Below are 14,504 nucleotides of genomic sequence, written 5' to 3' on the forward strand. Positions count from 1 at the left end.
TTGTGTAAAAGATGAGGTCACTAACTAATTTTCCCTTACTGGAGCAGAAGTATGGGTCAGAGATAAAGGTTTCAGGGTGGGATTTGGGGAGTCTGTTTTTGTGGCTTTTGATAGCATTTTTGGAGAGATTAGAAGGGTACTTAAATGCGAAGCAATTAAGACCCATACATTCTTATTTGATGCCACTGATAAGGAGAGGGCCCATGATGGGTGAGCAGGTAATTCCTAATGAAGATGAGAGGTAGATGCCTGAAAGAAGTATTCCAGATCATTCTCCTATGTCATGGGGTGCAGGAAGAGTTAGGAGAATGCTTCATGTGGGCTGGTCGGGTACCTTAAGTGATCTCTGAGGGAAAGGAGCGTTGCCAGAGCTAACAAGGAAAAGCTCATAATGTGGGGACCACGCTTGTGCTATGGCAGATCCAATATAAAGGAATAAAAAGATTGTGATGGTAGCAAAAGGTGAGTGTAACCATCTCAGCCATGGGAGCGAGCTAGGGGCTACAAATTATAGTGAGGAATTAAAACCCAGAGCCATTCCAAGATGGCTGCTCCATTCTGAAATCAGGGTTCCTAAAGGTAGAGAGTTAGTCCATGTTTAGCGTCAGGTAATTCCTTTTGGGCTGAGTCCTATGCCCCTTTGCTTTTGAGGGGAGAGGCCCCATGTGGAGAGAAAGGGAAAGAGATCAGGGTTCCAAAGGGCCTTAGTCCTTCTCTAGTTTCACATAAATCCTTATTGGCTGAGTCCTATGTTCCTTTCCATTCCAGGGGCGGGGGTCGCCATTTTCTATTCCTGATGCAGGGAGATTGTCCTTACATTAAATGTGCCTGATGCAGTATGTTCTGTCCACATCTTTTATACATGTCCTTCCACATGAATAACAGTGTTTTTATGTTTTAGTGGCATATACTAAAAGGTGTATAGGTATACAGGTGGTCAAGAGGGATGTGCAACATGCATGGAAGTGCAATTGCATACTGAATGATAGGACTATTTTGTTGTCTGATACAGCCCTCTGGCCTCACCCTTTAAATCTAACACTCCACTGACGGCACAGGTTCTCAAACCGATCTGTGATAGAAATATATTAACAATTTTTAAGTGATCCCTGGGCTATATAATTTGCTATGGCACCAACACATTGGCAGATTGTGTGTTCTATATGTGACATATAACAATAAAATAACTGTAGACATATAATTAGTCTTCCATGATGGAAAATTTGCAGGTCTTGTGCTGCTTTTTAGGGCTCGGACTCCTCCCCACTGTAAGTGGGGGAGGAGTTTCGAGATCCTAATGTTATAAGAAAAAAAAGAAGAAGTATCCTTAGGGCCTTGGCGAGAGGAATTCCACACATTCCTTAGCGTTTTCTGTCATCTGGCCAGTGATTCGTCTTCCTTGTGTTTTCGTTTTAATAGGCTTGAAGTGATAGGGTAAATGTAGTTTTGTTCCGCCATTTTGGGCATATTTCGTTCGTGCTCGCGCAAAGGAGTACATTAATTATAATTAGGAGCTGTCAGGGTGCCTCCGTTAGTGAATCCAGATGGCCGGGCGCGTTCACAATTCTGCAGCTCTCAGGGCGCAGCTTCCTTGTTCTTGTTTTTTTTACAATTGGATCGCTTTCGCGATCTGTGGTCCGGCGTTGTGAAGCTTGTTTGTTCGGGGATTCTACGCGCGTTCAGTTTTTCATCGGAGGTACATGCCGAGTTGTTATGAAGTACATGGGAGCAGTTTAACAGGATGTGAGCACTCGGATAACTCTATTGTGCGGACCAGGCATGTGAGTGAGCACGAGCTTATTGCCAGCGCGCCGGAGATGCACCTTAACCCTGCGTGTAAAGAAGCGTCGCTGTGTCAGGTACCGAGAACTCCGACTGCTCTTCCGTGGGCTTCTATCCTGACCCCCCGCATCCTTATCATTGTACAGGGGCGCCATAGCTCAGGCATTGGGCCTCAATTCTGATTCCAGGGAAGCCACTCCCTCTGCTCTTTCATTACTAGGCGCGCACACCACAGCGGTCGGTGCACCTCAATCCCGACCTGCCACATCGTCTGCTATTTCAGTTCCGGAGCGAGCTTAGCTCCGGCAGTGTACCTCAATCCCGACCTGCCGCATCCTCTGCTATTTCAGTACCAGGCGTGCACAGCTCTGTCAGTGCACCTCAATCCCGACCTGCCGCATCCTCTGCTATTTCAGTACCAGGCGTGCACAGCTCTGTCAGTGCACCTCAATCCCGACCTGCCGCATCCTCTGCTATTTCAGTTGCGGAGCGAGCATAGCTCCGGCAGTGTACCTCAATTCTCACATGCCATGCACACTGCTCTTTCAGTACAGGGGTGCACAGCGCCATTTTCTCCTGTTTTTAGGTCCGGGGCGCACACAACTCGGTCAGTGTACCTCAGTCCTGAACTGTTGACCCTCTGCTATTTTTGTACTGAGGCGCATCCTACCCACCTCAATCCAGACCGACCGCACCCTGGGCTCCAGCAGTCCCGGAACGCCGCAGCTCTGCCAATGTGTCTTAATATTGTAGTATAATCTTAACCACCACAATGCATAAGATTGTTTTGCTAACTGCTGTATAAATCTAAAATGCCTCCTATGTGACTAATAAAATAACCGCCTCAGTTCAAGTGCCCATAGGCACAAAGGAACTACTTACAAATAGATGAAATAGAGTTTAGGATATTTGTAGCTATCATTTAGAGAGCAACTTTAAATATGTTTTGGATCTTTAGTCTGTGTTCAAGCATCACTATGTTTTCTCAATGCATGTTTTCTATCGCATACCCTTTCAATATTAGGTTAACTTTCTCGACAAACGTTATCTTAAAAAAAAAAACTTGTGTCTGTATTCATGCATGGTTCCCAAATGCCAACTTGGAATTTTCCTGATTACAAATGCATCACATTGACCGATTCTACTCCCAACATCCGAGGTATCGCCATCAAATGCCAGGAATGCCCAGCACAATGTCCTAGATGCCTACATTATGGCACGGGTGCCCACCATCCTGCCAAGGCCACAATTGTGCGACGGCTGCCCACCATAATGCAAGAACCACCACAATGCAAGAACCACCACATGTCAATCATGGACATTATTATTCCAAGGATGGCAACCATTATGCAACAGATGGCCACAATTGGACAAACTATACTATTTTAACGACCGCAGTTATGCCATGATTAGTCCAAGAATGCCAAACCTATGTCAAGGCTTACCATTGTTATGCCATTGCCAACATTATGTCTGGAATAGCCGTAGTAGTGCAGATATGAACTCCTTTTATTAGGAACGCAATAAAAGTTTGGTTTTCCCTGACACAGGATGAAACCATGGCTCATACATAATAGCGCACATATTGGTACATATGTAGAGTGAAACATTTAAACACTTTCTGAAGCAAAGGGACAAGGCCATGATCAGTCGCCTCTCTTAATCAAGTCAGTGTTTTACTTGCAAACAGCTACCAGTACTACCACTACTTTAGCCACCAGTACTACCACCACCACCACTACCACCACCACCAGTACTACCAGTACCACCACCACCAGTACTATCACTACCAGTACCACCACCACCAGTACTACCACCACCAGTACCACCACCACCAGTACTACCACTACCAGTACCACCACCACCACCAGTACTACCAGTACTACAGCCACCAGTACTACCACTACCACCACAACCAGTACTACCAGTACCACGACCACCAGTACTACCACTACCAGTACTACCAGTACCACTACCACCACCAGTACTACCACCACCAGTACCACTACCACCACCAGTACTACCACCACCAGTACCACCACCACCAGTACTACCACTACCAGTACTACGGGCAGCAGTACCACCACCAGTAGCACTACCACTACCGGTACCACCACCAGTACTACCACTACCAGTACCACCACCACCAGTACTACCACTACCAGTACCACCACCAGTACCACCACTACCAGTACTACCACCAGCAGTACTACCACCACCAGTACTACCACTACCAGTACCACCACCTCCAGTACTACCACTACTACCACTACCAGTTCCACCACCACCAGTACTACCAGTAACACCACCACCAGTACTACCACTACCAGTACCACCACCACCAGTACTACCACTACCAGTACCACCACCACCAGTACTACCACTACCAGTACCACCACCACCACCAGTACTACCAGTACTACCACCATCAGTACTACCAGTACTACCACCACCAGTACTACCACTACTACACCCACCAGTACTACCACTACTACAGCCACCAGTACTACTACTACCACCACCACCAGTACTACTACCACCACCAGTACTACCAGTACCACCACCATCAGTACTACCACAACCAGTACTACCAGTACCACTACCACCACCACCAGTACCACCACCACCAGTACTACCACCACCAGTACTACCAGTACCACCACCACCACCAGTACTACCACTACCACCACCACCACCAGTACTACCAGTACTACAGCCTCCAGTACTACCTCTACCACCACCACCAGTACTACCAGTGCCACGACCACCAGTACTACCAGTACTACCACTACCAGTACCACTACCACCACCAGTACTACCACCACCAGTACCACCACCACCAGTACTACCACTACCAGTACTACGGCCAGCAGTACCACCACCACTAGCACTACCACTACCGGTACCACCACCAGTACTACCACTACCATTACCACCACCAGCAGTACTACCACTACCAGTACCACCACCAGTACCACCACTACCAGTACCACCACTACCAGTACTACCACCACCAGTACTACCACCACCAGTACTACCATTACCAGTACCACCACCTCCAGTACTACCAGTAACACCACCACCAGTACTACCACTACCAATACCACCACCACCAGCACCACCACTACCAGTACTACCACTACCAGTACTACCAGTACCACTACCACCACCACCAGTACCACCATCACCAGTACTACCACCACCAGTACTACCAGTACCACCACCACCACCAGTACTACCACCACCAGTACCACCACCACCACCAGTACTACCAGTACTACAGGCACCAGTACTACCACTACCACCACCACCAGTACTACCAGTACCACGACCACCAGTACTACCACTACCAGTACTACCACTACCAATACCACTACCACCACCAGTACTACCACCACCAGTACCACCACCACCAGTACCACCACCACCAGTACTACCACTACCAGTACTACGGCCAGCAGTACCACCACCACCAATGCTACTGCTCACCACCAGCCATCAGTGCACAATTTCTACAGGCAGTCACGGCCATCAGTACATGCATCGATTGTTACACATCCACAATTAAGTATTGTAGCAATCTCAGTATGGTACACTTTAGTTTTAAACATATTCATGTAAAAACACAGCATGCCACCATTGCTACAATTATAATCTAACACACATAATTCCACTACACACCACATTAACACACTCCATAACACTTAGCAAAAATACATTACCATTTACAATGCCATTAGCTCAAACTCAAATAAATCCGAGCCCGATTGCATTTCTAATGCTTGTTCATTTGGGGGTGGGTGTTAGTTAAGCTGAAGCATATGGCATGGAGTATATGCATGCTATGTGCAAATTACAAGAATGGCTGCCTGCATATGAAGGCCCATCATGGGCCGGACTGGCTGTAGCGGGCGCCAGGTGTTTCCCTGTTGGGCCGGTTTTGGGTCCCTGGGGGCCGTTTTTTTTACCGGGGGTCGGCAATTTCGGCCCCCTGTAACAGAATCAGGCAAAACCTGCCCTAGCAAACAGCCCGGCCGCACCCCCCCTCACACTCCCCAGGGAGGCCGGCTGAGCAGTTTGCTAGGTCTGGGTTCGGTTCCAGGTCCGGCCCAGACTGGCACTTAGGCCCTAATTCCAATTTGCTTTAATCTCCAATGGGCTCTCTATCCAGATTTTCGCAGTTATGTGTAATGTGGTAATCCTGTAGGCCTAGATAGTTTCCCAGACGTACTCCATGAAGTCCAATTGCAGTTATTTCCCATTCCTAAGCGGAAGAGGCCAATGCTTAATGCACTGATTCTTCTGGCCCCCAAGGAGATACTGTTCTGACTGGTTGATGGTATCTCTAAGTAACAGAATTAGCAGACGCACTAACAGCCTACTTATAACAAGGGCAATAGTAACCGATGTTGATTTACCTACTTGTTTTAAGAGTGGAGATTACAGCATAGCCAATTGTAAAGAATCTGTGGGTAAATCAGACCACACTGCAGTCACAGCCCATGGGTCTTTTAATTGCGTTTGGTTCCTGTCAGTCATTGCAGCTGCCATCTGCATCTTGAGTATCCACCGTTTCTTTTTATTTGTGAAGCTCCAAAAAAAGTAGATAGGAATTGCACTCAGTATATTTGTTGTACTACAATATGCATAATGCACAAGCATGAGCTACTGGACTGTAAGGCTAGAAGCAATGAAGTTCTGGATGATGAACTGTATAACACATAACTTCATGGTCTATAATCTAAAGCAAGTCTAGAAACAAAGAAGGACTATTCACTCAATAAACTGTACCTGTAAGTGGTTTGCTTACCCTATAGAGTAGGAGCTCCACTTTGTTGTGTTTGGCTTTCTGGAGGCAAAACATGACAGTGTAACATGGGGAAAATGATCCCTCATAAAGAGATTGCTATTGAACAGGTACTAGCAATATTTGGTAAACATTTGAAATTTGAACTGCTTTCAACCAGCTGTGCTACATTACTCTGAATAGCAACAAAAAGAATTGAACTTAATGAAGTTCTGAAAAATGAACAGCATGACACTGCAAGACTAGAAACAGAAAAGGGCTGTTAGCACCATGAACAGCACATGTAAGTTATTTTTTGGGTCAATGGTGTGAGCACCCCATTCGGTTGTGTTGCGTTTCACTCCCTCTACACTGACCTAGTCTTTACTTCCTGCCACACGGCCGGTGTGGCTACTGCAGTGAGACTTTCTTCCCCCACATTATAGGGCTGGTCATGGTGCCCACAACGTTTTTGTAGGAAGGTTGAGTATTATGTAGTGATGCTAGTTTGGTATGCTTCAGTATGCAATACTCTCACAATACACCAAGGATGGTCCTTGGATTCACAATAATAAATCCTTAGCTCAGTCCTGGTAGAGTAGCAAAGAGCAGTCATGCTTTTCTAGAATAACATGTGTTAAGCATTTAAGCATACCAACAGGGACAATAAGTGATTGGTATGACTCGGAAGAAATCTGAAACCAAGTCATAAAAATAAAGCCGATGTTTATATAAATTTAGACCCAAAAAGTAAGTCAATTGGATAAGTATAACCAGTTATGGATTTTAGAAGCAAAATTAAATCAGTGCAAAACAATACTGAAAAACTTTATCATTGAGGTTAATAGGGAAAAAAAGGACTAGTGACAATCGGACACTTGCAGGTCGAGTTGCGTGGTTCCCAAGGTGATGCGGGTCCCAGGAGGAAGCCACGACAGTCAGTTCAATTTTACCTGACCGGAGAAGTCTGGATGCAGAGATGTCTAGGCTGTTCTTGTTGCTAAGCTGGTTTTACTGCTTACACAGTGCTGGTGAGGAAACATGTGCAAAAAGTCGACAACAAAGCCACTGCTGATGTCAGATAAAGGTTTTGTGGTGTTCCTTCGAGGTGCAGTGTTGAGTAAAGGTAGTGGTTGCTGGACTGGCCACCAACAAGCCTTGGTAGCAGTAAGCTCAGCAGAAAGTTATTTCAAGGTCTTGTGGAAAACAGTAACCACCTGAAACCGGCTGGAGGTTTGGACTACGTTTCCCACAATGCGCTGGACCATTTGATTATGGTGAGCCCTCAGAGGGCCCAATGGCCAGCGATTTTTTGGTTGTGTTACGTTGTTTTTACCTGCTGTGTGCAAGGGACTAGTGATGCTAGCACAAGCAAGTCTGGAGTTGCCTTTGTCTCTCAGATGAGTCTTTCTGTCTGAGGGAACTTGTCCTTAGTATGGAAGGAGTCACAATCATACAGATCCAGGAAAGTTGTCAAAGGTGCAGAGTATCACAGCTTTGGGTTGTGCAGCTTGTGTCTCTTCTGTGTCCTTTGTTGCAAATCAGATCAGAACTGAGGTGCTGGTATCAGGGGTATCCCTTAAACACTAGATTTAGGGGCAGTGGGGGCAAGTGGCCAATACGCCCCTGAGGTAACCACATCCTTGGGGAGGGGCAGTGGAGGGGGTGTGCCCGTAGAGCATTTAAAGTCTGAATACGCTCCAATAATGTTTAGCGAGTCATAAGAGACTTGATGCACTTGATTTATATGAAGACTTTTAGTTCTATCTTTTGGTCACAATTAGTAATATGTTTCTGCTCTCTTCTTTCCTTCTCTTCTTAGGTCTGAGCCAAGAATACGAGGATTCCCCTCGAAGAAAGATAAAAAGCCACAGGTAAGTTTCAAGTCGTATTCCTTCCAGTTCTTGGGATGGTGTCTGTGAGGGAAGACACCAATTCCTAACCTGTCACCAAGTGGGTTTTAATTTCTAACGTGTTTCCTTTTTCTAGAAAGTTTTTACTGCCCTAAGTATGAGGCTTTCTCCTTTTCTAGGAATTTAGTACATGGCTCACAAGACATGGTAAACAAGAACTAAAGAAATAAAGAAAAATCATCAATCCACTCTTAAATTGGGGAATAGTTATACTCGCTTTCTATTCAGAAGTTTTCTTCTCTATACAGGGTTTTTACACAGGAGAACCATCGAATACCCTGGGCCCTGCAATCCCTTTTGTGACCACCTCCCGGTTTTACAACCTCCCAAGTGCCCAGTCACGCACGTGGGTTAGCCACATATCTCCGGGAACATCTAAAGTAGCCACCTAGGTGCATGCCACATCATCCTCTACACGAAATTCATGTCGGGGGTGATGAGGTATGTTGTTTGATTCCAAAGATGACATATTTCAGCTGTACCATAATGAAGCTGGCAACCTCGAGTTTGCCCGGGTGCCAGCCCATGTTATCCTATGTACCGCTGATCACTTATAGTAGCCTTTAATGGTAAAGGCCACTATAGGGATATATAAGCTTGCACTTATATGTCCATACCTTTAATATAATGCACCCTACTTCCTGGGCGCAGGATGCCTTACTTGGGGGAACTAATTTCAAAAAGGGGGTGGTGATGGACAGAGTATCTGAGTTAATCAGAACACTCCTACCCAGTCAACAGATCAGGGCTTGATCCATCACCGTTTTTTAGCTCACTGCACCATCCCAGTTCAGAACCTGGCTATATGCAAATTAGTCTGTCCCTGGCCCAGTGAATCATGGGAACAGGGCAGACCAAACTACCAAGCCAATTCTTCACTGGAAAGGAAACAAGCTTCCGGGAACCGGTTTCTGGCATTACAGCCGTCTTCGGCCCGGCTTGCTTGAATCCTGATGGTGCAGTGAGCAAGGGACTCATGTCTGAGCATACCCTTCCACACTTATGGTGGCCAAAATAATTTCAAAAGGGGGTGGTGATGGACAGAGTATCTGAGTTAATCAGAACACTCCTACCCAGTCAACAGATCAGGGCTTGATCCATCACCGTTTTTTAGCTCACTGCACCATCCCAGTACAGAACCTGGCTATATGCAAATTAGTCTGTCCCTGGCCCAGTGCATCATGGGAACAGGGCAGACCAAACTACCAAGCCAATTCTTCACTGGAAAGGAAACAAGCTTCCGGGGACCGGTTTCTGGCATTACAGCCGTCTTCGGCCCGGCTTGCTTGAATCCTGATGGTGCAGTGAGCAAGGGACTCATGTCTGAGCATACCCTTCCACACTTATGGTGGCCAAAATAATTTCAAAAAGGGAGTGGTGATGGACAGAGTATCTGAGTTAATCAGAACACTCCTACCCAGTCAACAGATCAATGACGACGGCTGAAATGCCAGAAACAAACTGTCCATCACCGCCCCTTGTTGTTAAATATTTTGTCCACCCTAAGCGTGGAAGGGTATACTCAGATGTGAGTCCCTTGCTCATTGCACCATCAGGATTCAAGCAAGCCGGGCCGACGACGGCTGAAATGCCAGAAACCGGTCCCTGGAAGCTTGTTTCCTCCCCAGTGTAAGAATTGGCTTGGTAGTTTGGTTTGCCCTGTTCCCATCATGCACTGGGATAGGAACAGACTAATTTGCATATAGCCAGGTTCTGAACTGGGATGGTGCAGTGAGCTAAAAAACAGTGTTGGATCTAGCCCTGATCTCTTGACTGGGTGAGAGTATTCTGCTTAATTCAGAAACTCTGTCCATCACCACCCCTTGTTGTTAAATTACTTGGGGGAACTGGCATATATTAGAAATCGTGCATTGACTTTGCCACACATGGTGAGAGCAAAGTCCAGTTAGAGATGTTTGCACTACTCCTGCAGTCTGCAATGGCAGGACTGCTGTAATCAGTTTAATTTGGTCACTCGGTTGGCACAAGCAGTGCTTCAGGTCCTAGTGACCTATTAACACCTTGAATGCTATGGGGATTTTTCTCCTGTGCTGGGATCCTACAGATACCACTTTACATGACGAGCTGGGCTCGTCATCAGCGTAGCAGGAGGCTACTGCATGACGAGCCCAGCTCGTCATGAGCGTCGAAGGGGTTAAACACCCATCTCCTGGGTACCACTGGTACCATATACTAGGGAACTATAAGAGGGTTACATTTCTTACTAATTGGGGTTCCCCATTCACAGTTTTAGGGAGTGTGGCCAACAGGTTCCAGTGCACTTTCAGAGCCATAACCATCAGCATTGGAGCAACAAAAAAAAAGGCGGGAGGTGACCATACAAAAAGGACATTATCCTACAATTTTGGATAAGGATGTTTGACGATACACATTTGTTGCACCACAGTTCAATTACAATACATGAAACTCAAACACAGATAATTGAGAGAGGTGATTTGTCAGGCATAGACCAGACATCTAGACAACTTCAAAAGTAGTAAGAATCAGATTTAACTAGAAATTCCGAGGACTGGAAAGGGGAAGTGTGGCACAAGATGAAGATGTGGAAGGCAGCTGACTCATAACACAGCCCATAGCAATGTGCTCTCTCCATATGATTACAGCATACAGTGAGGGAAATGAGGGCGCTAACTGATATCTCACCTCTCTACACACTAACATTGGTAAATCACTGTGGTGTGGCAGTGTTCAATCCGCAATGCCAAAAGTGCAGATTTCAGAACATCTAGGACAATGCCTACTGGGTTCTGTCACATCTCATCTGTGAAATTTCTCTTCCTCTTCATGCCATGTATAGGAGGTTCTATCGTTCCCTTCTTGGCCATTGCAACAGGGACAGAATGATCAGGAAAGAGGCCCATTCATGTGCCTAATTAAGATTCATATTGGTGGAATATTTGTTTTAGGTATGAGTGATTTCCTCTTGAGTGTGAATCCCACACAAGATATTATCTAACTGTATGTAATATATTCAACTCTCTATTCATTTTTAATTATAATGAGTATCATAAAACATGGGATTCTGTAATCACTGTATATGCATCTGGCTCCAATTTCTTTGTAATCAGCAACTTGTAATGCACCACTCGCCGATTATAAAGAAAAGACGCCAGAACATCATGATTATAAGTTATTACAGTCGAGTTCTGAAGTCACAATGCCTGTTACCAGAGCCAGTAGCGGAGGTAATGTCACAGAGCATAATTGAAGAATCTGTTTATCAACGAAAACTGAACATTGCTCTTCCTTCTTCTGCTCTATTTTCTACCTTACAATGACAAGCAGAGGACATTTTTTATTTTTGGCACTTAGTAGATAGTTAGAGAAAATCTAGATCCTTTCTGGCATGTTTCTGCTCATTCTGAGCTACTGTAGCTTTTTTCTTTAAAATAAGCTGCTTGTATTGAACTTTTTCTGTTTGCAACAAACAACTTACAGGTTTTTGATGTGTTTCATTTTGCACTAGAGGGTTTCATTTTATTTTTCATGCTTGCAAACATGCTCACTCTTTCTTATGAAAAAGCTATGCACCAAGGTTTTAAGTAGTTTGTGGGAAAGGTGATGGTGTGAACATGTATTATACGGGATAAAGTACCCCCTGGTGTACAAGATAGAGATATTGCACGACACCTCAGAGTTCCATAACGTTACAGAGGAATTCAACCTATTGCCTTGTTCCTCTATATGGTTATGGAACTACTCTGTGACTTGCAATATTCTTATAACGTGCAGCAGGGGGTAATTCATTCCTTATATATAGTGCTGATATGTCTTTTCAAAGTGGCAACAGATAAATACAATAAATTAATATACATAAACTTATACATTATTATTGTGTTATAGTATCAGAATTTGAATAGCACATTTCTGTCACTGGTGTGATCTTGTAGCACTTTATATAATTTCTAATAAAATGCAACACAGGGGTGTCTAAAGAAGGTCTAGATCTACACCATATTTTCAAGATTCACGCAGAAAGTAAATATACCTACAATGGCTGTAAATGTAACTTATTTACAGTGTTTACTCTAAAAATATGGTCTGGATCTCACCTGTTGGACACTTCTAATATAGCGCATTTCAATTCCGCGAACATGATTAGGGTCATATTCTACTAACTAAATGTTACAGAATTCTATATGTTTTGCTCTGTCTGTTTAAGAGAAACCCCAGTGTATCATTATCTTGACTCACACTTAGTATTATCAGTTTAAAGAGAGCTCAGTGCTGATCTTTTATTATTCATCTTCCTGGTTATGAGATGAAAAACCTTTGACCATCAGTCACTGATACGTTATCATTTACCATAGAAGTTGCAAATATACATTGTATTTCTTTATGAGAGTCTTCAAAGATGGACTTCAGATATTTCAATTGACACTTGTAACTACAGGGTTGTCAATGCGCACTTTGTTGTACGATGTTTTGTTGCTAAAAGAACAACATAAATGTAACTTCCTAACCATCCATATACAACTTTGAGCAGTGCTCTTTCAAGGTATTACCTACAGATAGCTTAAGGCTGTCTGTTTTCAAAAAAATGTTTTGGACAACAACAATACTTTCAGCGGGCTTTGGATCAACCCGTTGTTTACTGTTTATTGACTTTGTCAATCTCATCTGCTTGCATCTTACTCAAGGGGTTTCATTCCTCCTTTGAAGCATAGCTTTTTTACCACTCTTTTGATTGGACTAATTACATCCTTCAAAGGCTCCACTCCAAGGAACTGTCTTTTCTTTCATTTTCAGTACATTTATTTTCTTTTTTTCTCCTCCATGTGAAGCTTCTCTCTCAAAGCCCGGCTTCCTCTGTTCTCCTATTTGCCTCCGTCTAAGCTTGTACGTTGCCTTCCCCTGTCGCTCTCACTTTGCTTATTTAGTTGTTTTTTCATTTAAACAACCCTGAACCCAGCACTTCTGCTTCTCGCACCCCCCTCTTGCCGACTCCACAATTGTTCCTTCTGTAGTTTGTTCCTTTGGAGACCCCAGAAACTTTAACTTCCACCTTTGTTTAAAAAATCTACTTTGGCACGCTTTTATAATTTTCTATTTACTGCTTGAAGATGGGATCTGCCATCTTGTAACAGAAAATTAAAAAGAAAAGAAAATGGGTGCCTTGTCATGACACATTAATCCATGTGCATTCAACCGAGGCCACTGTAAATGTATGACATATATGTGTGTGCATATGTCATGACACATGCACACATATACCTCTTCTTGCCCCACTGTTCTCAGTACTTAATTTGAGCCGGTGGTTTCCTGTGCCCAGCACAGGCACTTAGTTATCAAGCCCAGCACTTTTCATGAGGTGGCTAAAAGAATTGTGCTCAAGGCTTTGACTCTTGCATTTCGAGCTATGCATGGTAACTGCCCCACCTACCTGAAACAAAGGCTATGCTGCTATAAGCAGACTAGATCACTAAGGTCCAATTCACAAAAGCTGCTCTGCACACCTCGCTTTAAGAAGGTTCGCCTGGGGGGCAGGTCTTTCACGGGCGGTGCTGCCAAATTGTGGAACTCCTTGCCAAGTGACCTCTGCAACATTTTTGCAGAGCCTCTTTTTAGGAAAATTGTTAAGACCTGGCTCTTTAGGGCAGAGTAGGGGTTTGTGAGCTTGGCTTGTGGATTTCCATCTGTGTACTGCCGACTGCTATAGCGCCGGGACACCTCTGTTTGAGGTAGCTGTTGTGCTTTACAAGTGTTTGGAAAAAAAAACATTCAAGATGTCTTCCCGAGTTGAACTGAATATATGACAGCACCTCTTGTAAGATCGTAGTTTTAGCCATCTCTCCATAGTTGCCAGCAGTTTAAGCTTATTGAAACAGCTGTTTGTTGATATAACAAATATTGACCTACAACCATATCAACAGCTTATCATCAAGGTCTGTAAAAGGTAATTAAAGATTTACTATTCTTAACTGCACATTTACCTCACTTGAAGAGATACAAAAAACGGTATGAAGAATATCGATTAGTGCTATATTGTTACGGTAAGCATA

The 14,504-nt window shown here is 44.4% G+C and overlaps 1 long non-coding RNA gene across 1 annotated transcript in view; it reads right to left on the bottom strand.

The window, feature by feature from the left end:
- LOC144824099 (uncharacterized) overlaps nucleotides 1–14,504 on the bottom strand; it is a 125,173-nt gene that overhangs the window by 65,715 nt on the left and 44,954 nt on the right. The gene's annotated exons all lie outside the window — the stretch shown is intronic.

The sequence above is a fragment of the Lissotriton helveticus genome, chromosome 3_1 (assembly GCF_964261635.1).
Source record: "Lissotriton helveticus chromosome 3_1, aLisHel1.1, whole genome shotgun sequence".
Taxonomy (NCBI): Eukaryota; Metazoa; Chordata; class Amphibia; order Caudata; family Salamandridae; genus Lissotriton; species Lissotriton helveticus.